At 42.8% G+C, this 24,500-nt stretch overlaps 1 protein-coding gene across 1 annotated transcript in view; it reads left to right on the top strand.

Moving 5' to 3' along the window:
- The first annotated feature begins 1,821 nt into the window (after positions 1-1,821).
- Positions 1,822-24,500, top strand: part of foxp4 (forkhead box P4) — a 92,896-nt gene continuing 70,217 nt past the window's right edge. Inside the window, exon 1 of the mRNA XM_086291991.1 lies at positions 1,822-2,533. The gene's annotated coding sequence lies outside the window, so the exon portion shown is untranslated. The remainder of the gene's footprint in view (positions 2,534-24,500) is intronic.

Here is a 24,500-nt window from a genome sequence, read left to right as displayed (position 1 = left end):
ATTATTCCTCCTGATTAACAGGGAGAGAAGGGTTCCTAAATGGGATGGAAGATGGGTTAGAGGTCCAAACATCGTTTTCCTCCTTTCACCAAGAACAAGAATGAGGGTACCGAATTTAGATGTCCAGGTCAGCTTGGACTGGCTTGACTTTATTCAGGCAGTGCAGAGCACCGAGTCCTCTCATTTCCCTGTTTTATATTTAATCCTACGATTTTATGCAGCTGTAACCCCAAAACAGACAACAACACACAACTCATCATTCTGCAGGCAGGCGGGGGTGATTGAAATCTTTAGTCAAAATGTCAGCAGTTACACAACAACAAGCACAAGAATGATTCAGCCTCTTTGCTCTCTGCTGTGCTTCGCACATAGTTTTCAGATGCAGGATGCAGGTTGATGTTAACTAAGCATGTTCACCCTGCTGGGATTGGGTTAGAAACTTTCTTTAAGAGCCCTTGCGTGGGTTTTTCCAGATCCAACTTTAAAAAAAAAAAGAAAAAAGGTGCACCTTCCTAATCACATCCACTTAGAAAAGCATCACTCATCACCATCCAGTTGCTCACATTAGCGCCCGTCAATTCTCGGGAGATTTATTTCAGACATATGACAAAGTGTTCCTGGCAAAATCCGTCAGGCTCAGAGGAGTAAGTAAAGGAATATATGGGTGCTCATATACACTCACACACACAAACACACACCTAAACATTTGCACGCCGACACACACACATGTGGAGACACACATATTTTTAGTGCTATTGATTGTGTTAATGAATGTGTTGTGATTTACTGCAGTGGTGGCCGATTGTTAGGTGGTGTCGTGATGGACTGCCATCATTTTCCAAAGGTAAAAGCATAGATAGAGGAAAGGCAGGAGGGCAGAGTCCCATTTAATGGCCAAAGCAAAATTATTCCTTGATCTTTCTTTGAGTTATAGCTTCGTTTTTTTCTCCTCCTCCCTCCCCCACTTTTTTTTTCTCCAGCGACAGGTATGATGTAATTTCCAAATTTCATCAGAGACAGTAATCTCAACACTGATTATCCTGTCAATTAGTAAATGAATGTGGTGGCAAGGGGGGGGGGGGGGGGGGGGGGAAGCTGGTAATAACTCTGCAAAAAGGAGTTGTCAAGCTTCCAAAATACATAAAGGACACAGTGAGGTAGGCAGACAGTAAAATTTATCTAATCACAATATAACTGTCTATTCTGAAGGGAAGTGCATAACAAGTGTGAACCTACTAAAACGGATTTTATACCTGTTTTTATTTTAGGAATACAGCGTTTTTTATTATTATATTTTTTAGGATGGCTTTAAATCTTTCTGACATAAATCCATATAGGATATTATTTGGCATAAAAACCTCTTTTTTAATGAAATTACATTAACAAAAGTCAAGAGGAACAAGCATCTAAAAGACAATAAAGAAGCTATATGGAGAATTTTGCCTTTTTTTTTTTAGTTTGCAAGGTTTATTTATTCTTTTTACGATTTACTTTTTTATTTATAGATACATTCGTAACTCTGACATGCAGACACGTAGAGAAAGCGATCATTTCATGGCAGACTTTGTCCTGTTTTAAACGATCGTTCTTTGTTACTGGTGGGGGTTTTTTTTTTTTTTTTGGTTTTTTTTGGGAGCTCAAACTTTGCGCAGGATAACATCTGTTCCTCTCTGCCGCCACAATAGCGCAACTCAACCAGGATGCAAAAGCGAGGTCAAAAGATCAGTGCCTTCCCCTCATCCGTGCGCATGCACGCCCACACACGCGCGCACACTTCTCCGGGGAGCGACGGAGAGATGCCTCTCACTGGCTGCTGTTTTATTATGCGCCGGGGCTTTGCATGGATAGGACGAAAACGCGCACCTGCTTTAGAGGCATTACGGTAGCACAGCAAACTGTCCTCCCGCAACACACACTCCGCACTCGTACACACACTCGTACACACATACAGCTCCAGTGATTCAACCCTGATTTCCAGCGAACGAGCAAGCAACAGACGGGATGGCAAAAAAGTGAAGACCGTTGGAGAGGTTATACGCGCTGAGTGAGCCTGCTGAGGAGAGAGCTGGGGCTTGGGGGGAGAGGAGAAAAAAGCGGAGGCAACTAAACAACAAACAGAAACGAGAAGCTGCGTTGTTTCTCCGCGGCAACTTGCGCTCAGTGCCAGAGTTTTAGCGGCAGTATTGTTCTGACTTCACTCCAGAGGGGCCACTCCGAGGAGAGAGGACGCACACAAAAGGGGAAAGGAAAGGACTAACGAGCACGTTTTTTTTTTTTTTTTTTTTTGGTCGTTTAAAGTAATGGTCCTGCCGTCTTAGATCCTAGATTTCTCTGTCTCTCTCTGCTCTCTGTTTCTTTCCACTTTTATTTTTATATATATATTTTTTTAAATTTTACGTCCCTTCGGTTTGTGTCCCCCCTTTTGTCGCCGCGAGAGAGTGGACGCGCCGGGGTTTGAGGAGCAGAAGCGGGGCTGCCCACATGGTCCAACCACTGGCGTGAAAGTTGACTTCTTCAGAAACCAAGAGAACAGGTTGATGCATTATCTACACGTTTCCCCCTTCTTCTTATCTTCCTCACTTTCCCCTCACTCTGTGCTCCCATTGAAACTCTCCGACACACACGCTGCTAGACGCTTTTAAAGCGACGCACTTCAACTTTTCATGGCACGTTGTGAAACTCCTCCAGGTCTGCCTAATAATGTGATAGAGTATTAAAGTAGGTACGATCCAGCGGCCACACTAGGGAGGTTTTTGTTTTTCTCTTTTTCTTTCCCCCTCCTCCGTACTTTTTCTGTTTCATTCTAACTCTGACTTTTTCCTGGAGTGAAACTTTTTTTATTTTATTTTCATACTTTCTGTTCTAAAAAAGAAAACATATTTAAAGCAGCTGTTTTCGTCCTTTCAGTGTTCTCGGTAGAATGAAAAATCGAAGTTTCTTTCTAACTCATCACTAGTTTCACGCCAACCTATATCCACAGAGTTCAAATCCAGCCTCCTTTTAATCGTCGTTTATTTAACTGGATATTACGGTGTAGTTTGTAAATTCTCTAGAGCCTACTTTGGATGACTCGGAGGGATACCATTTTTTGCGTAATGTGTCATTGTCCGAGGTTTTCGCTTATGAGACCAGAGAAAGGGAAAAAAGTTTATTTCTCGCAGGTTTAGGACGAGCTAAGATTTCGGGAGTGGACTCAAACGTAGGGAATAAACTTGTTGATATCGCTCGTTATATTTGATCATACGCGTGGACGTGGCTTATGTGGTGGCGATTTTACACGAACGGTCACAGGCAGCCGTGTGAGAACCACTTGCTTTGCCATCGCTTCATACCTCTCTACCTCACAGCTGGGTTTAGTGTCTTTTATTATTGAACTTTAGTTTCCTACAATTAAACGTTAACGTTTAAAAATAAAAAAAGAAAGGCAGTTAAACTTCTTACTTACAGAAAATCCCTGAACAAAAGAAACAAAAGAACAAACAACTTTCTTATTGACACGTTTAGAAGGTCTGAGGACGTTAGTGCCTTTAGGATTTAGGACTTTTCTCTGACCACTGAGGTTTGAGGTGCCCGTTGTGGTTTCCTTATTTGAGCTGAATTAAATATCCTAAATGATATCTTAAATAATAGCAGCTCTGTTCTTTAGAGAGGGACGTTTTACCAGCTGAACGTGGAGGAAAACTTCTCCCTGCGTTGTAAAACTTCCAGTTCCAGTTTCAACGTGAACCTTTGAACGCTTTATGTACATAAGCAGGATTATGGACAGTGATTTTACGTACATTATAACCCTGACGCGTTTAAGGGTTTTTTTTTCAGAATCGGTAATTTAAAGTGATTTAATTAAAAAGAATGCACGTTATATACTTTCTAGATTATAATATAATAAATCTACTGACATAGAAATTTCTTTTTTAAGAAATTGAACACAACCTCTGTGTGACACATGTTTTTCCCTTCTTCTCGCGCTCATAAACCGACTAAAAGTAGGCCTGCACCACAAAGGAAAATATTTCTTTTTTCTTCCGCGAACTACGACTTGTTTTAAAAAAATAAGAAAAGTATTCTGCAGAGATAAAAACGTTTAATGTGGATTTTCTTGTGTGCACGGCGTGCAACACAAAAGCAACTTTTGGGCCGTTGAAACAAAGTTGCTGATCTTTTTGTCTTTTGAGGGTTTTTGATTTTCTTCCATTTCCATGAAATAAAATTGCCTTTATCAAATATGAGATATCGGGCCGGGCACACAGAGACTCTCGATTGAAACCTTCAGATCAAGAAAAAAAAAGAGGGAGAAATGAAATGACAATTCGTTGCTGTTAGTTGTCTGTCACCGAGAGAAAAGCGTACAGGCCGTGTGGGTGCTCACCCTGACACGGGCATTATTGCCCCGTGATTGATGGGCGCCGGGGCATTTGGCATAATTAATTTTATTTACTGTGTCCTCTCTCTCTCTTTCTCTCCCTCTCTCTCCCTCTATCTCGCTCGCTCTCTCCTGTTGTGCCCCCTCCCACCCTCCTCTGTGGTGGCATTTCCGCGACTTGATGACATACTTTTAATTGCACTTTAATAGAAGATCCAGCGGGAATGAAAAAGCTCTTAATCACGTTTTATGACCTTGTCACAGTTCTGGTGTCAGACAGGAAAGCAGGTATTTTGTGGTGGCTCCGAGCCCGTGCTGTAAAGTGTATACCGATTTTCTTTCCTTCATTTTTTTTAAGATTATTTCATCTTCATCTATCACGCCACAAGCTGTGGAAAACGCACCTTAGAATAGTTAATGCACAGTGGCCTTCATGCAGATACAAACCCTGTTGCTGTTCATTTTAGCCATCTATCCTAGAAGGGAATTTAAACTGTGTGTGTTGATTGGTAAATGTAGTAGAAGAGGCTGACTGCATGTTTTATAAGATGTTTTATAAGCATATTTTTTAAAATCCTGAATAACTGGACCAAACCAAGCTGGCAGTAACTCAGTACTATCAGATAAACATTTTTTTCCCTTTTTTTTTTTACAGGCTTAACCATTTTGCCAAATATGGTAAAATGTTTCCTAAAATTATGGAAAATGTAAATCTTATATTTGTGAAGGTTATTAATATTATTAAATTAGGTATTTCACAGCTGCCTGATCTTTCAGCTGCTTAAGTTCTTTTTGTTGCAGTAAAAGCACAGCAGCTGTGTTGACTCAGTTTAAGAATGATCTTTGGAGTTGGAGCTATGACTTCTCAGCACCCATGCCAGGTTACTACACAGTTTTAGCTGTTTTTAAGTTTCTGTTTCAAGTGACTGCTTTATGAAGAAGAAGCCTCATGGAGCTCAAGTAGAAGTGTGAAACACTGCTGAAGAATAGAGTACAGGATTGTTTTTATTTCTTCTTCTCCTTTAAAAAAAACATTTGCCTACCACATAAAGCCTGAAAAAAAATCGGCGTGAAGTTATCATTTTCGTGTAATGCTTATCATTGATAGGCTATCACATTAGTGACAGGCTTTTCATGAAAACACAATAAGAGACAGTGAAACAAAAGAGTGTTTGAGAGGCAGAAGTAGTTATTTAGTTTTTTCTTGTTGTAAAAAGAGTGTACGTGTGCAGGAAGCCAGAGGTGTCAAAGGCAGATTGACTCTCTGCTCTTTGTCGGGTATTGTTTGCCTGTGTCTGTGTGTTTGCTTGGCATTGCCACCTTTTTTTCATCTGACTTGCATCAACACTTTTTCCCATTTTTGGTGGTGTTTTTCTTCTTTTTTCTCTCCTCCCTCCCAGCAGCTGTGTCTTTTCCATGTCCTGTTTCTCACATACTGCTGATTTTTAATCGCTTTCAGACGCACAGTTGTCTCTGTTATGCTTTCTGACACCTTTCCTAAATGATGATATTTTATTTTTCAGCTTGGTCCCAAGTATGTGATCGTGTGCCGGGGCGTGACTGGAAGAGTCATGTGCGAGACCGTCTAGAGACGGGTAGTAATGGCTTTGAATCTCGTGCGCTTTAAAACCCCTTCAGCAGGATTAAAAGCCACCAACATGATTGTGTTAGTCCATAAACTCGCTCAGAGAGTCCTTACCTCCAACATGAGCGCATGGGAATGTATGTGTGAAAAGAGTGTATATATCAGAGTGCGGGAGTGTGTGTATACGAGAGTGCTTTTTTCTCAATTCACCTGTCCTGCTCGAGTGAAAATGGACATTATTTCAAGTTTTAAATGTCCTGTGCGTCGGTAGCATTGATGGCTCGCCTGTCCGTCTCTTCATCTCTCGTGCTCTCTTCATTAAAACCCTCCTGCTATCCGAAACCCACAAGTCTGAGTGGGCTTTTGGCTCCAAAGTGATGTTGAAGAGCACCCGTATATGACACTGCTATACATGTAGGGTTTGACCTGTGATAGATATTCACAGATTTACTTCTATTGCAGCACTTAGTGCTTTACCTGCTTAAAAAAAGCTGAAATGGTTAAATTTTCGATATCCTTTATTTGAGAAAAGCAAAAAAAAAAAAGCCCAAAAAGGAAGAAAACCCGTGCTGGGAGAGAGAGCGTGTTTTTAGATGGGCTTATTTCAAGTGTCGGTCCTGAAGCTGACATTATTGCAGGGCTGCATGTATTTGAGGTGAACATGCGTCGGGCTTTAAGCGCGGAAAAGACAAGGATATGAGATATTCTGCTGATCATAGCAATTCTATAAATGTTTGTTAAAATTTCAATTTGAATTAGGTGTATCAGAGATTTTCATAGAAATGTTTTTTCCCCCTTTTCACATTTTTCTGTGATTTAAAAAGAAATTAAGTGTAATAACAATTTGGCATTGCAGTATAAATTATTTTACATTGTTAAAAAAAAATTCTTGAAATTTTATGAACAAATGTGTGTGTTAGGTGTATGTGTTATTGTATATGGACAGCTCAGATGGTGGGTTAATGTTCTGGTTGTGAATTAAAGTCGGTGAGTGCACAGTGAAACTGCCGGCACATTGCTTTAGACTGAGGCCTGATTATACATGTGGTTCTAATTGAACCTGTTATTTAGCAGAAGTTAAGGGCTGAATAATTTCTATGAAAGCGTGAACATCTGTGTGTGTGTGTGTGTGTGTGTGTGTGTGTGTGTGTGTGCGCGCAATAAGTCCAAAACATTTTTCAAAGATAAGATGTGTGTTTTGTTTGTTTTTTGTTTTTTTTTTGGGGGGGGGGTGTTGACAGGTCAGAAGAGGTGTTGTACAGTGAAGTTTCAGGAAAAGTAAAAAGAAAAGAAGGAAGATGCTTTAGCAAGTTGAGCAGCTGTGCAGGAGAGATGATGTTGTTTGTTTGCTTTTTCCTTTGCCTTTTGTGGCTTTTGAAAGAGCTGTCACTGCTTATGTGGTGACAGCCGAGCCGGATTCCTCTCTAAAATTTAGGCGCTCTTTCCCCCGCGGTGAATGATAAGGTAATCATTTTGTCTGACACGGTGGTTTAGCCTGTGGTCATTAACATGTCAGTGCATTTATGATGAGACGTTTCATACGTTTTTCTATTTGTGTTTGGGATGACTAGGATGCAGGCTGGCTCCGGAGATGTTCCTAAAGCTCCACAGAGCGCCAGCCCATTAACAGCTGATTGATGTGGGAAGGAGTGACCCGAAATCTCAGAGAGGAAGCGACTGTTTCCTATGGGCGGGGAGTGAGGGTGGTGGGGTGTGGAGAGAGAGATAGAAAATATGAGAGAAAGCCTCTGCGAAGTGAAGGAAACAGCGGCGCGAGGGTTATAGGCATGGGTTATTATAGCTGAGGAAGCATTAGATCAGCCTCTCCAGAGTGCGCTTGGCACCTGAGGCCATGTGAAGCAGAGAGTTGGAGCTGAAGGAGAGGGCCGTGGCTGTGGAGCTCGAAGGACTGAAAGCAGATCGCGAAGTAAGGCAGTTGTGGCGCTATCAGGTTTGATTTCAGAGACAGAGAGGGAGGATCTCAGAAGATCGTGGCGTCAGTGGCACTGATCAGGTGGAGCACTTGAGATGGTCAGTGTAAGCAGAAAAAAAATTGCCCTCAGAGAACGCTATTGTGTTCATGCGGAGCATCTTCATAAAGAGAAAAAAAAAATCAGTGGTTGCATCCCCCGCTAACTCTGCATTGCTTCTGACAGCTGTATTTGTGTTATAGATTTTCCTTCACTCTATCCCGTCTCCCTTTTCCTTTTCCCCTGCCTCGCTCTCTCAGTAGTCGGCTCCCCTCCTCTCCATCGCCTCCACCCTATGACCTTTTGTAAGCACTTCATCAGAGAGCTGTTGGTGTTTTCTAAAGCACTGCGACAAACTGACAGGGCAGCCGTCAATCGAGCGGGTAACCGAGGGAGCGGAGCAGTGGAAAGCTTCACTCAGAGCAACAATGTGACTAAACTTTCTGCAGCACTGCTTTAATGTGTATTGAAAGGATGGCTGTGAAGGGTAGGTGACAGCTGTGAAGCACAAGACTCAGGATCATATAGATGCGCGCACACACATTTTTGCACATTTCATAAATGCTCTGACTGTAGAGACGCATTAAACAGCACTTGAGTGCTCGTTTGTCCGTGGTGCTGTGGCGGTATAATCTGCCGAGCGGATGAGTGAACGCTCTGATGAAACGCTAAGATTCACACCAGAGTAGCACGCAGTCCATAAAGTATTACCTACAAAAAAACCCTCCTAAAATCTTTACTTATTACTTACTTTCGACATTATAATTTCTTTTTTTCAGATCTAGCGCTAGTGTGATGCATTTTACCTTTTTTTTATTAGCTTTTGTGATTTGCATCAGATTCTTTGAATTACCTCAACAATAACGACTGTGGATTAACACACGATGACAGGAAATAAGCACCACAGCAGTTTTCCCTTGTCCCTGTTGTTTTCCATCCTGGTCCAGGGAGGTAATAACCATTCAAACGCGTCTCATTATATTTCAAATCCGTAAAGTATCGGGATGTTGGCTAACCCAGGCGAAAGTAAGGCTGGATCGCTGGCATGCACTCCTCTTTTATGGTATTAGTATTTGTGGTATTAGTTCCGGGGGACATGGGATGCCTACTTAAGCTATTAGCATGTGAGGCGCCGTGGGATGATCCATCCCCTGACAGGACGAGCTGTTAACCAGTGTTAAACCAAATCACAATAGGCTGCCTGGGTTGACGGATTGACGGCGCCTCTCACCACTTGACTGGGCCGCCCCTTCCTTCCCTTTTCTAAACTTCACGCACAGATTTGATTTTACTTCCTTAAAACTTCTGAAAGAGATTTTTAAAAATGTAAAATAGGGGGGAAAAAACGACGATTTGGCCAACAAATGCCAACTCTCTCTCTTAACTTCTCGTTTCACTCTGCTTACTTTTTGCTTTGGTCTGAAGGTGAAGAAGACTATGCAGGCTTTGCCCAGTGGGGTGCGGACTCTGGCTTTTGTGGTGGGCTTTCAGATAGTGAGAGGCAGAGGAGGGGATGACAGCTACTGCTAGAGGTTCGCTACATGGGGGATTGCTTATAGATGCAAAGGACACAGTTGTGGTCCGCATGTGCGTACCCTTATTTTCTCTGCATGTAAGCGTGCACATCCAACTGCAATTAACTGTCAGTCAGTGGGTGACCCTCCACCCCGTTCTCTCTCCCTTTCTCTGGCTCTCTCCCAGAATTCATCAAGTTTCGGGCTTTGTTTTTCAGACAGCTCGCCGAGGGAAAGAAAAGCAAACAGGTCGTTACTTTTCCGACATGTTTTTTCAAAACGTGTTTAACCGATAACGATGCTACCTCTCGTTATTTTTATAGGCTGTTTCATCTGCACTGAAGACCGATTTAAAATTAAGGAAAAAAACAAAAAAACTTTTCCGGGCAGATTGTGCGAGCTGTGTGCTTGAGTAGCTTCTGGAGCTTCACTAGCGGTCGTTTTTTTTTTTTTTCTTCCACCCTTTGGCTGCTTGCTGAGCATTGAAACTCTGTTAGTGCGCATACACATGCAAGCCTGTGTGTGGTGGGCATTGTTGACCGAGAGACATCTGCCACTAGATTATTCCCAGCTGTTATCTGAATAATTGTGTAATCCCCCCACCACCGCCGCCACCCCCACCCATCCTCGCTGCCTCTGTCTTTTACTCCCTCCTTCGATCCCCGGGCTCACTCCTCCTCCTTCTTCTCCTCCTTTGCTCCCTTCTTGCCCCCACATCTCGTCTTCCTCAGACTGATGAGACGGAGAGTGATGAGTCTCTTTTCTGGGTGTCACATTGGGCCTTCTCAGGAGTGTTTATGAATGTGTGAGTTTGAGTATGTGCACGTGTGTGTGTGTGTGTCTCTGTGGCTCCTGGTCACCGGTCATTGTCTGACATTTGTAGGAGGATTTGAGCACACCCCACACATGCACACTCACCTCCCTCCACCTCTCCTTCCCTCTCGGGGAAATAAAAGTAGCCTAATCCTGCCAGATCAAGGCTGCTGTCCACCACAGCTTTACCAGCCTGTGAATTAGAGCCCGCTCTCATGTTCCTGAGGAGAGGGAACGAAGAGCATGTAGGTGGGTGTGTTTGCGTTGTGAGCCGCTGGCCTGTGAAGCAGCGTTAACTGTCTGGAGGGGGGGAGGAAGACAGCAAAGCAAAGAGCGATGAGAAAACAACAAGGTGCAAACACAAGTGGAAAAGCAGGAAACGTGATATTGGTTGGAAGAAGTTGGGTCTTTTTGTTTTAACAAAATGCACCTACACTTTAAAAAAAAAAGAATTTACATGTGCCGTAGTTTTTCTTCTTCTTCCAGCTCAGTACATCGACTTCAGATTTAAAATGAAAAACAGAGAGAAGCTTTAGTTTAGGCTTTAAAAAATTAATTAAAATCATATTTTCTTGGATTAAAAGAAGAATACATCATTCGAATACACTTCTGTCACATTCTCACTGTTTCGCTGTATCTACAAAGGGACAACACAATGTTTAAACACAGACACTTTTTCCGCCTTCACAGACAGTTTCGGTTGACTTTTAATGAGACACACGTGTGTCTCTCATTAAAAAAAAGAAGAACATTTAATCAGGTCTTTTTTAAAAAAATATATAGAGATTGCAGTAAACAGTCAATTTCTTCTGCTCTGCTTTTGTGTGTGTGTGTGTGTTTTAAACAGGCTGTTATACAAATCTATCAGGTTTGCTTCACTCAGAAGGGCACTCGCGTATACTCAGCATGCGTGCCTGCATTTGCTAGGGCTGCCTTCTCTTCGGGTCCATGGTTGGTCGAAAAGTGTTCTTTTCCCTGTTGGAGCTCCAATAGTCGCTCAGTGTGAGGGACTCATCACTTGCTGTCTGCCTTCTCTCCTTCTTGCCTCTTATTGTGTTGCACTTTCTCCTGTTCATGTGTTTTTTTTTGTTTTTTTTTACCCCCCCCCCATCCGCACTCTCCCTCTCCGGTACTCTCCTCCTCTCCTTGTCAAGCCCGGTGTCTAATTATCACAGCTCTGTGTTCCCTCAGCCTCTTCATTACATCCAAGATGTCATCACAGTTTAACTCCAACATTTGCTACCTCTGCTCGGGCCCCTTTTCAATAGCTATAATTTATTCCGGATTACTGAAATGACAAGCGTGTGAGTGAGAATTTTTCAAAATGACTAAAATGCTTTTACAACAAATTTAAAACGTTACAGAAAAACAGCTATAATAACCCGTGCCTTTCTTTTCTTCTTTTATTTTTTACATCTATTTTTTTAAAAGAAACATTTTATGGAAGTTTATGCAAGAAAGGCAGGCAACTATTACTTTATTCTATATTTTTAAAAAAAACGGCACACATCATTTTTAGCTGCAAACTTATTCAACTGTGCTTCTACTCTTTGAATGGATTATGTCGGTGTGTTGAAATACATCTGAAAATTTTATTCAGTCCGTTTTGGGATTGTTAAAAAATATTGTATTGTTTTGTCAGCCCACCTACTTGTCCCTGGACAAAAGGTTGTCCCTCGCACTGTAAAGATACACAGACCTTAGAAATGATTCTCTGACAAAAACAACATAGAGGAGAAAAAAATAGATTTCTGCTTTGTATTTTGCCTTTATTATTTCCAGAATGATGTGTTTTTTTTATTAAGAACTGGAGTGAACACTAGAATATTTTTTTTTCGTCCAAGATTAAGAGGTTGAATAGTAGCCGTAGGGTTGTGAGATTAGCAGATGCCACAAGGCCGATTTTTCCCGCTGAAGGTCAGTGCTGCCGTATGCAACCTGTAGCCCTAATCGGTAACTTCTGCTGCTGCAGGTTTCCATTGTCTAAAGGTCAGTCAGGAACAGCGCATTAGCCTCGGAAAGTAGTTAGCATAAACGAGGGAGGGGACTGAGGGAGGAACGAAGGACTAAAGTACAAAAACGAGGACAGGAGGGAGGGTGAGTGGCAATGAAACCCTGGCATGCTTTGTGGTGTCAGGCAGGCGTACGGCTTCTGGGGGCTTTGTGAAAAGTTTGCCTGCGAAACTTTGCTGAAGGCTGGGTTTGGTTTGAGCAGCTCCCCCAGGGGTTCGCTCAGCGAGAGAGAGAGAGACGGTGGAGGTGGAGGAGGAGGAGGTGGGAAGGGACGCGAAAATGCAAAGACAAGGAAAGGGGAGCAGAGCACAGAGAGCGGGCATGCCATCACAGTTGTCCGTTGTTATGGGGCACAGGCCCTTAGTCGCTGATCTAAGAAACACAACCATTGACTCACGCCCCCTCCTAATCCCTCCCCATTTTTTCCTCTTTCCTTTTCACCCTCCCCTCTCTTTCCTTATATTCTTTTTCTTCCTACTCCGCCTGACTTCCGTCTATCTTTTCCCTTATTTTTGTCTTATTTAATTTTCTTGACAGATCTGTGCTGTGGACTGGGCGCTGGTTATTAACATACACACTGATTTGTTAGAGCACTGGCTGGGACTATTTACTGGTAATGAGGATAGGGGTCCTGTGCTGTTAGTAACTTGTTTGACCTCCAGTCGCGGGGTCAAGTTCATCCCGAGGAGGCGTAGATCTCTAGTTTCTTAGCCCAATCACGTGACTGCACCATCAGGGGTTGTTGAGGTGTATGTGTGTGTGTGTGTGTGTGTGTTGAGGGGGACCATAGTGGGAGGAGGTCCTCTTCATCCCAAATTTGAATTTCTCATCCCCTTCTCTTCCCTCTCCCTCCGCTCCTTTGTCCCCTCTCTTCCCACAGGGTTAATTGAAGGGGAAATTGATAGTTCTGTGCGGTAATTGTGGCTTTGAGAATTCTGCGTCTCCCACAGAGAAAGATGAGGGCAGCTGTACCAAAGACAGTGTAATGTGTTGTAACAGGGGAAAAAAGAGAGAAAAATATGGTCAGAGAGGCAGATGGTAAAAAGAAGAAGAAAAAAAAACGAACACCCACACCTCTACCATTTCCCCCCTGGGTGGGGGTTTGATTGGTTGATGAGGGAGCTGGTTGATTGGCTGATTGGCTGATGAACTGAGTTTTTTTTTTTCTTTTTTCGTGCAACTTTACTAGCCAGGCTCTAATAATCATTCAATTCATCATCCAATCAGAGAGACTCACCACACTGCTCCGTATCCTCACTGATTCTCCTTTTAATTCTCCTTTTGACCACCCCTCACCCCCTCCACCCCTCTACCCTTCTCCAATCCTCCCATACCTCCCCGAGGAGTCTGGGATGGACAGATGAGAGGAGCCCGCTGTATCTGTTCCGTTCTGCTCTGCTGCTTTCTGAAGTAGAGAGAGACAAACTTATATTCCACCGATACCAGCCCTGAATGGACTCTCTCTCTCCTCTCTCGCTCTCTCCTTCAAGAGGGGCTTTTCTTTCCCAGGGGCAGAGCTTCATAATTAGTCTTCTTCTGGAAATAGAAAACTAGTTTTCTGAAGTGACGTCAACCTCCGATGTGTATTTTTTAAGCTGCACATCTGAATTAAAAAAAAAAAAACTGAAGTGAAATCTGTTCTAGGTATCACTAAATCATTTTTTTTACTACCATTCACTTTGTAGCATTTTCTCCTTTTTTTTTATCTGTCTTACAAAAATGTCAAAACTGACACTTGGATTTCTCAAATTTATTGACTTAAAGCGAGCATGGTTGGATAGAGGTTTTCTTTTTTTTTTCCTTTAGGAAAAGCAGGTGTTGTTTTAGCTCCTGCTTTAGTTGTTTAGTCTCAGCTCAGGCCACCTCAAGGCTGTCACCCAGGCAACATTTCATTGTTGTCTTTACACTATTTAATTTTCATCAGTGTGCACTAAAAATCTGTCAGTGTATTCATTTCTCTCTTTGACTTTATCTCTGCTATTGATTTAGATTTTTCTGCCCTGTTTTTTTCACCTCTTTTTTTTTCTCTATCCCCCCCCCTCACCCGCCTTCAGCATCCACACCCACCCGCCCGCTCCCCTCTGTCTCTCCCCGGCACTCTCCTTTTCTCTTCCCCTCCCCTTTTCCTTTCGCTTTCTCTGTCCGTTAATGAGAATGTGTTAACGAGAAAGAAAGATCTATTGGGTATAGCACAATTTATCAGAAAGGCAGAGGTTTGGTAGGGGGAAAAAAAGGCGACGGGCCCTTCAAAGAAGTCCTATTCTTGTGGTTGTGAATGTTTGATGAGACAGTGAAAAGTTCCCCCTCTAACGTCATGGTGTCTGAACAGAAGAGAACAGAACCGTTCTAATCATGCCGCACAGAAAAAATGACTTCCAACCCGATTTAATTAACTGATAAGAAACGGCTTCAAATTAATTTTTCAAGGATGTTAGATTTTGATTAAGAAACTCCTAAAAGAAATAGACGAATAATCAATTTTTTAATCAACTTACCCAAATGGTAACTGGTTAATATGATAATTCTAGCAATTAGGGCAAATATTGTCGAGCAGCAGTTTCTATGCATCCTGTTAAAGGAATTATAATATCTTTACATCTAATTATCATGGTTATTTAATTTTTTTGTATGGCTACCTCTCAATTTTACCATTCAATTTCTTTTCATCTGCCATTATAGGGATAATGAAAAGAGAGTTGGAAAGTGTAATAAGATGAAACTTTTATAAGGGCCAACCTGAATGGGGCTTTTCACGCGCCCTGATTGGATAGATATTTAGGAAAAGGAGAGGCGAGTTGCTCAGAATGACATTATTTCAGCTCGTTTTACATGTAAAGCTGAGATGGATCTTTAGATGTGGGATTCTTTTATTTCGTCAGCAGATTAAAGTAGCTAATAGCTCCTGGCTTCTCCGTGTGTAGCCTCTCTTATTCATAGGCAGGCAGGTAGGCGCGCCCATGAATATGCACACCATGCCTAATCCGCAAAGTTTGAAATCATCTATTTAATTTGGAGAGAGAGGGGAAAAAAACAGATGCAGCTTTTTCAAGTGAAGGAAAGGTTACGCTGTTCACCTGCTAGTGGCCATAAAGTGTTTGCGTGTATCCATTTGTGTGCACATGTATGTGTGTGTGTGTTTCCCTAATTGGACAGGTACTGTAGCAGAGGTGAAGAGGGGCCAGTTAAAGAAAGGGAGGTGGCCGGGGGGAAGCACAGAGATAGAGCTGGCAGGGGGTCTGGGGCTTTGGGAGAGCATCAGAGAGACAGAGTTCTTTACTTCAAAGACGGCTTACAGCTTGGACAAACGCAAACCGTGCTCACATGCCACTGCAGCACACACACACACTCCACATTCAGTGGCTCTTTTGCCTCTCATGAGATGAATATCCATCCCCTCTCGTACTCCTCTCTCTGCGTCTCTGCTATATCCCTCGCTCCCTGCATGCTGAACATCAGTGGAGTCATGCGTTCAGAGGGAAATATTGACAAAGCGTTTGGAGAGATGGAATGGTTCCTTTAATTATATGCTGCTCTTATGATGCATGGTGTTTCTGTCTGGCTGCTTACGCACCCACACATCCAGACACACACACAGAGGCACGAGCGTGCTGATCAGCTGAATAGGTATTCCTGGCACAAGCCCCTGTATTGAGCGTACATATTCAATTAGCAAAACTCATTAGCAAAACTTGGCATTTGTTGTTGTTTTTTTCCCCCCGCCTTGCTGAGAATTAATGGTTTTGATATGCTAATTAGCGGGTAATTTAATTTCAAAAGGCCTCAATTAACAGCAGCGTTGTGGACACGACGAAGTTAAGCAGCATAATCTAATTTGCATTAGTAACGAGCAGGGAGTAATTAGTCTCTAATTAGCCACTTCAGACAGCACTTGTGTTTACTTTCCTAATGAAGTGGAGGGCCTTTCTTTTTTCATGCAGAGAAGCCCACGTGTGTACATGCAAGTGTGTTTATGAGGGGGCAAGCGTGTGTGTGTGTGTGTGCGTGCTTGTCTGTGTGTTGTTGTGCATGACTGGTAAGGGGGTGGGACCAAAGGCAGAGCAGCATATGGCTTACAGTTTGGCTCCAGTTACACACAGCCCCCCACCACCCTCCACACACAAAAATACTTACTCGCACACAAACAAACACTCAGACACACTCGAACATAGAGGTTAGGCCTCGCCGTCTTACGTAACTGGACACGCACGTACAGTAGCGTTCGCTCCACTGAAACATCTCTGTGAGCTCATTTACACGTGCCACAAGACACTGGTTGAGTGTGTTTGAGTGGATTTGTCTCGATAGTATTTCCCCTGGTGTCATTTTTTTGTGTTTGTGTTGCAATAGCTTGCAATGTTTACCTCTTTTAAATATATATAGTCATGTATTTTCTAATGGCTCTTTTTATATTGCGGTGTGTGTTGTTACAAACCCTTGTTGCCAGTTTGTCTAATGCAGGGTTTATTTCTGGTACATGGTTGCCTGTTGTTGACAACGTACAAAAAGCAGAAAGGAAAGGGCAAGGAGCGGCTCCGCAGATGGATAAACAAACAGGCCACGTGGCTGTTTTTATTCTTTGCATTGTTGTGTTTTAAAGGCTCTGGAAACTTGTGCTGAGTAACGATACAGGAAAATATTGGACAAAATACAATGCAGATTTTTTTTTTGTGTGTGTGTGTATGTGTGTGTGTGTATGTGTGTGTGTGTGAACAGTTAGAACTTTTCCATTCATAGTTGTGTCAAAAACAAGTTGAAAACAACAGGCTTCCTCCTGGGCTTTTGTTGGGAATCGAGACGGTGTGGAAGGGTTTCAAGGGGAGTAACATAGTGGGGTTTTAGGGAAGGGGGGACAAGCAGCTGCCCTCTAAGCCCAAATCTGTTGTTCAGAGGAGGTGGAGGAGGGTGGAGAAACACCACAAGAGTCCCACAAAGAAAAACGCACACTTTGTTCACTTTGTGTGCAGACAGGGCTATAGTCTCAGATTATGCTACATATGTTTATCCCTAGATATTATTGTCTCATAATCTTAATTTTTACCCATAATCCAGTGCATAGGACATCAGAATACTTTAATCCCTAAGGAAATTATGTAAATTGGTGAACAACTAGAGCTCATCCAGGACATTAGAGACAATGCCAGTAACTGGTAGCCACTCTGATGGAAGGTGTTTCTTCTGAAGGCTTTTCTCCAACCTTCCCTGGGAACAATACACACAGGGTCACAAAGTTGGGTGACTTTCTTCTGAAAAGTGCAGGGTCAGAGCGCTGGTTGGTAGAAGTAGTCAGCACTCAGTGGACAGGACTTGGAAGCCATATAAACACGCGCGTGCACACACACACACACACACACACTGTGAATGCACGGCAACCCGTAGTGTTGAACTTGTATGATTTACACGCGCCAAGAGCAGAAGCTGGAAAGAATTCAATAAATATAATGAATGAAGGCGCTGCGGTGATTATGAGCCTGTTTCCAAAGCTGACCTCTACCATAACACACACACTCGCAGATTTATAGGCACAAACATCCACAGATATACACGGAAACACTAACACATACACACCCATAAATAGGCAACTGATTTACAAATGAGCTGACCTGTGTGTTGGCCTTGCTCTCAGATAGGCTCGCATCCCCGCCAGGATGCATAAATCACTATGGACATGCATATGCATGAGCATCTGAGGAGGTGGGATAAGTGTGTGTCCGCATGCGTGTGTACGTGTGTGTGTGGAAAAACCAGGCAGCAGCAGTGTTTGTATCGATCATTGAGGCTTAGTTAAGTGCCTTTTATTTCACTGAGTTAAAGTCAAGGACCATGGACAGGCCTCTCTCCAGAGCGCGTTGGTTTTGAATGGAGAGAAAGCAAGAAAGAAAGAAAAAGGAAGAGAAACTCTTAACTGTTCTTTTTCCCTCTTTTTCTTTCTTTCTTTCTCTTTTTTTTAGTGGCATCTAGGGATAGCACATCACATTAATGGAACAGAGATGACGTTTCACATCTCGTCTCTCTCTGGAAGAAGTGGTTTTTGGGGTTGGACCTTTGCCTGATGTATATGTGTGTGTGTGATGTGAGCTGCTTTAACCTCCTCTTGTTTTATGGACTTATACATGGCTCTGGATCTCACTGCCGCTAGATTAATTTACACACCACTCACATAGGCTTGCCAAATCTCCCTCTGTCTCTCTCTCTCTCTCGCTTCCTCCCTCCATCCAAAGACAGAGCAGAAATTGCCTAGTGAGGTAAATAAATTACTTCCATCGATTGCTGTAGTTGTGGAGTGACTTTATCGCAGTTTGACTTGTCCAGATACAGATCAGCATGTGACAGCATGTTTTTATAATGTGCCACTACGTCTACGTGTGTGCGATTTAGTTTGTGTGTGCGTGAGTGAGGGTATTTGTCGGCTGCAGAAATCACTAATTGATGGGTATCTCGGCATATTAAAAGTTACTCTTAGTGGTGCAGCATTTTCCACAAGCCGTGTGTGTGTGTGTGAGAGAGAGAGAGCATGTGTGTCTAACTGAAACAGGCCTCCATATGCTATGCATATTGAAACACAGAAGAATTAGGGTTGGTGCTTTTAGAGACGGGTTTGCAGCCCACATTATGGCCACATAAGTTGTTGTCTGATTGCGTTTATTGCTGCTTTGTTATCCATCAGCACTAAACTGATAGCAGCTGCAGATAGATGATATCTTAATATCGCTCACGCTGATACCCACCTCTGATAAGCTTTATCTCATAGCTGTTGCATGTGTGGACACTGCACTATGTGTGTAATAAGCCTTTAGGCATACCCTAACCTCCATGCTCCAGATTTCACCTAATTGAAAAAGGTTAAAAGTTCACCCCAAAAAAGTGCAGAGGCCTCGCGCCCGTGCATGTATAGCAGTCTGGGCCACATGCTGTTTTAATAGTCGCTGCGCTGACGTTACTGCCAAGGCCAAGAAGCCACTGTTAAAAAGACAGGGCTCTGGAAAAAGAGTGAGAAAAGGCCCCATCTGTTTGCGTTAAACAGTGGAAGAACTGACCAGTGAGGGAGCAAATGAGCGGCAGACTGCTAAAAGATATCTGCCGCAGCTTTTCTTCACTCGTTCTGCTCAACCTTGATTGCTCAGTAAGCAGCTTCTTTTATCCTACAGCTCTTCTTTTATCTCACTAATTTAACACTTTTTTCCCTCATTGAGGTAATGGTATTTGCTTTTGTCTGACAGCATTTTTTCTATTCTAAAATAAAGACACTTTAACGGGCCTAAAAGAAAAGTAGCACGTGAATGCAGTTCAAATGACAAGGAATAAAACGGTTAAGCCTGAGAGCTGGCAGCTTTTTAAAACTATATATGTATATATATATATATATATATATATATATATATATATATATATATATATATATATTTTTTTTTTTTTTTTTTTTTTTTTATTTACTTTTGAACACTATTACTCATGTTTTATTCTGACTGGCCTGTCTGTCATCTACCCTATCAGATTATTTTCTGAATCAGATGCTCCTGATTTGGGAATTAATTAGGCAGTGCGGTGGCGTCAGGGTTGAGATGTTGGGCTTGTTCGCTCGCTATTTTAGTAGCTAATTACTGAGGGGGAGAGTGTTAATTGGAATTCTCTTAGATAATGTGAACTCCTCTTTCCCTTTTCTCCACCACCTCCATTAGAGTTTAATACAAAACTGCAGAAATAACAGACTCTCTCTCTCTGTCTCTTTTTATTCTTTAATTATTTGTTTATTTCCTTGATGTTTCTGACAGAAGCTCAGCTGATCCACTTGGACAGGTCATGCTGGTTCTGTGTACACGTGTAGCGTAGCCTGTGGATTCGTGTTGTACTGAACTGACATATAGATCAGTAATCCACTCAGACTTCAACGGGATATAGACTTCTTTGCCCTCACTGACTAGCAGCCTGTTAGCTTTAACGTGGCACAAAAGGTACAGAGACGCAGTGGCACAGAGGCATATCACGCCGGCAAAGAACAGAAGTGGTTTGGTAAAAGAGGGCTCGATTAAAACCCTCATTTAAAGTTTAATTTCATTTAAAGTTATGTAAAAAAGTGTAATTTTGATAAAAACCTTCTATGAGGACTTGATCGTTTTATTTAGTTAGTTTTTGCTGAACTTAATTAGCAAAAGTGGTTTAATGTGCATTTTGAGTTATTTCATGGGGGGGTGTTAAAATGCTAATTCTGTGGTGTGTACGTAGGAGGATAAAACAAAAAAACAACGAAAAAAGATTTCAATTTTAACGACTGGAATGAAACAATAGTTGCATTTGGATGTTGTTATAAATGGAGCGAATGGCTGACTAGATAAACAGACTTCTATTGCTGGTGCAGGAGCACCCACTTGGGGGTCTTTTTCATATCTGTGCTCTGTTTAAAAATTTAACTCCTAGCCAGCATTAAGCAGAGAGGGTAAAAATTAATATACAGCGAAAGAAGACTAATCAGAGATCTGTGGTTTTATTAGAATTCCTCCGTCGTGTTAAACTGTGACAAAAACATTATTTAACATCTTTACCTCCACTTCAGCCACTCAGAAAGGCTCAGCACACACACACACACACACACACACACACACACACACACACACACACACACACAGAAGGCCGTACAGTATTTTAATATCACTGCTTGTATATTCTAATAATCCTGACACCACTTGAAATATAATTCTTTCCCCTATTTTAAATCATGGATGTGAAATTGCATTAAGGCAAGAGTGTGTGGGCATGAAAGCAGGGATGTTAAATGGACATATGAATGCAGGGGTGAATCCTAACCTATTAAGTACTTTCCTTATTATTTCTGAAAGTGGAGCGTGATAATTAGTTTGGTTGAAATCCTATAGTGGGGTGGAGGTATGGGTCTCAATAGTTGAGCCAAATTAATTTCTTCTGTCACCTTGAGCATACGTTCCTCTTAATAGGTTTAATTTATTTCACGGTGATTATCTTCTTCTTCTTCTTTTTTTTTTAAAACCACTTGACTGTGATGTTCATATTCACAGCAAAATCCGCTTCAGCCTTTTGCACATGAATGGTATATTCATACCTAAATATGATATATCTGCACAGCGTCATTACTGCCTGGCTGCTGAGTCTGTGCGATCTGAGAGATGGCACTGCGCCGTTTTCCCAGGGGTCCCTGCTGCCGCTGCTATTGCGGCCCAGTTGTCATGTGATCCATGTGTCTGGCTAAGAGCTCAGTTTTTCTCAGGAGTCACTCCAAGTCTTTTTAGTCCTAAAAGTTAACAATCATTCTTGATGTTAAATCCATCAGAAACCTCCATGTGCCACGAGGTCGCTTTAATAATCTCCCCTGTGTGTGTGTGTGTGTGTGTGTGTGTGTGTGTGTGTGTGTGTGTGTGTGTGTGTGTGTGTGGAGGTTAGGGTGGGCCATGGGAAAGTGGCATACCTGAGCGGATTACAACGATCCCAAGGACAGCTTTCCGTGGGACAGATTGAAATACTAATTTCTTGCAAATCCGAGCACAGTGCCATTTTGTAACATCTCACACACCCCGGGCCCTTTTCTATCCAAAAGAACATGAGTCACTGCGAGACGAGCATACCTAGAGGGTATGCTTGTGTGGGTGTGTGTGTGTGTGTGCATTGCGTCCCACCCCGGTATGTATGGTTTGTTTTTGATCCTCCAAGGATCACTCTAGTTGCCCTCTCTGGTTTCAACTTACACTGGTAAATTACACCCAATCACTGAAATTACATCCTATTTGCTCTCTCTCTCTCTCTCTCTCTCTCTCTCTGTGCGTGTGTGTGCGTTTGTCTTGATTGTTGACGTCATCTCGCAGAGCTGTTCTCGATGTCAGGTTTGATTAAACTGAATGAAGTCCAACTGTTTTTGTGTTTTCGTCATTTAGGGGAAGTAAAATGGAAATGCAGCTGTTGTGTTGTGCGCGCGTGTGTGTGTGTTGGAGAAAACTGGTTTGTGGTGTGCGCCGGCGAGTGTGTAAGACTGGTTGTCAGCTGGTGAGCAGCAGAGACGCGGTGCATATAGAGAAACTGGTGTGCAAGTCTCAGTTTTCATTTGAGCTGCTGCAGTACGGGAAGTCTGATGGGTTAAAACTCAGATGGAGAAGCTGCAGTCTGCCAATTAGTGCACCAGATGTCAGTTATTGTTGGACTAAGATTATGGCAATAACTACAACAGGCCAACGGTTGTGTGTGTGTGTGTGTGTGTGTGTGTGTGTGTGTGTGTGTGTGTGTGTGTAAGTGAGCTAACTCCAGCGTGATAGATTTTAAACAATCTTCGTTTGGGACTTGCTCTCCTATTTTATTACTCTTCTGGCACCTGTAGTGTTTTTCAGAATTCCATCTCTCTTCTTTCTCTCTTTCTGTGTAGTTTTTCTGCATTTTGGAAATGTAAACACTTACAAAATACATCCAGATGTTACCAGCTGTGCTCCGCCACCGCAAACACTGGGCAGGCAGCGTGTGTGCGTGTGCGCCTCAAAGGCTCCTTTCTCAACTCTTCACTCTCAGACAGACAAAATGATTCTGTTGTATACCTCTGCTTCTTTGTCTGAGCGCGAGCAGGTTTTTAACTATGGTGTAAAACAGTGTGTTTTGACTATTGAACTATCAAAGTTGTTCAAAGCTGCTGAATTAAAGGCTCAAAAAAGTAGGAAAAAGAATGATTTCATCAAAAAACCGACCTCATGTAGAGCCCATCTTCTGCTCCTCTCTCTCCCTGGCATAAGCACGTGCTCCAGCACGCAGCCTCATCTCCTGCAGGACTACCCTTTTTATGGCTCCATGCAGATTTGCCATCACGACAGATTGGACCGAGTTCAACTACTCTGCGTAGGCGACGGTGATAAGGGTCTAATTGCGAGGTGAATGGTGTTAACGTTTGTTTACAAAATGCCCTTTACGGCGTGCACACATGCACATACGCAGCCTCACACACAATTACCTGTTTGGCGGCGTTCTAATTAGCAGATGTCCTTCGTTAATGATACGATGGTATTACTGGTGTTTCTGTCTCGCTCAGTCTCACAAATGCTCCTGTACCCAACAGGTGAACATATTTAAATGCCAGCCACATGCTGTTTCAGATGTTTCAGCATGCTGTATATTTGGATGATGTGTGTGTGTGAGTGTATGAGTGTGCATTTGTTGATGCGCTATGGTCATTGCTGAATCCTTGCTCCTTGGGGAGTAATTACAGAGGAGATCTTCTGGCCGCTTTCTCTCATTAGTGTGAATATGGAAAGAAATTGTAGGACCTCAGTTTGCATGAGTAACACACAAAACACACACAGAGGTCTGCCATGACTTCAGCCTGGAAGCACATGGTGCACTTCTTTTGCCGCATGTCTATTTCAGCCATCGCCTCTGTGTGCGTTTGCATCTGTTTGTGTGTGTTTCTCCTATTCCGCAGCATCTGGCCTGAGCCCTGCTCGGTCCTTCAATTCAAACTGCAGGTTGTTTGTTTGGGTTTGCCCTTACAAACACACCATTAGCCATGTCCTCTGCTCTCAGGACTATTCCTGGCTCTGGCCTCAGTTTAGCTCAGGCCTGCTGCCTGGCTCACTTGGAGGTCCCTGCAGGCAAACCTCAGTCCTACCAGAATCCAGGAAGATCCGAACCACAGCGCACCGCCTAGCCACCACAGGGAAACTCTAGCTGCTTCGACCAGGCTCACCCCACAGCAAGCCTTAAAAGTCAGCTGGAGGGCTTTAATGTGTGTTTTCTAAAGCACATCCTTTCTGTTTGATAGTCAACCAGTCATGATGCAACAAGTCCACTTTTTTCTGCAAACAAACAGGAACGGGCAAGATACAGGCCCCAGCCTTTGTGACTAACACTCGGGTGAAAAAACAAAAAGGATTTGGGAATGAGAGATGAAAAGTGAAGGAGCCAAAGAGAGAGTGAGAGGCAGCAGAGACAGAAAGAAAACAACAAAGGTGGTCAGGACAAAAGCAGTATTGTATCACTGGAATGACTTTTGAGTTGAAAGCCTTAAAAGTCCTCCCTAGAGCCAGGTCATAAAGCCCAGAGACGGGCTTGGCAGCCGAGGCCAGAGCCAGACAGCCCTGGCAGTCGAGCCCAGAGAGCTTCCAGTAACAGGAGATGTAAAAGTCAATTTGCCGTGAAAAAGGTAAACAATCGGAAATGACAAATATGCAGGTTCTTTCCATTGCTCTTTTTTTCATCTCTTGCTATTTTCAGTGTTATTACAGAAGACAAATGCAGGAGAATGACTA

This window comes from Aulonocara sp. 'chitande type north' Nkhata Bay, linkage group LG5, assembly GCF_057382095.1.
Source record: "Aulonocara sp. 'chitande type north' Nkhata Bay isolate Kocher_YH1m ecotype deep benthic linkage group LG5, A_spYH_male_GT1.1, whole genome shotgun sequence".
NCBI classification, from domain to species: Eukaryota; Metazoa; Chordata; class Actinopteri; order Cichliformes; family Cichlidae; genus Aulonocara; species Aulonocara sp. 'chitande type north' Nkhata Bay.
This window is presented reverse-complemented; position numbering and strand designations above follow the sequence as displayed.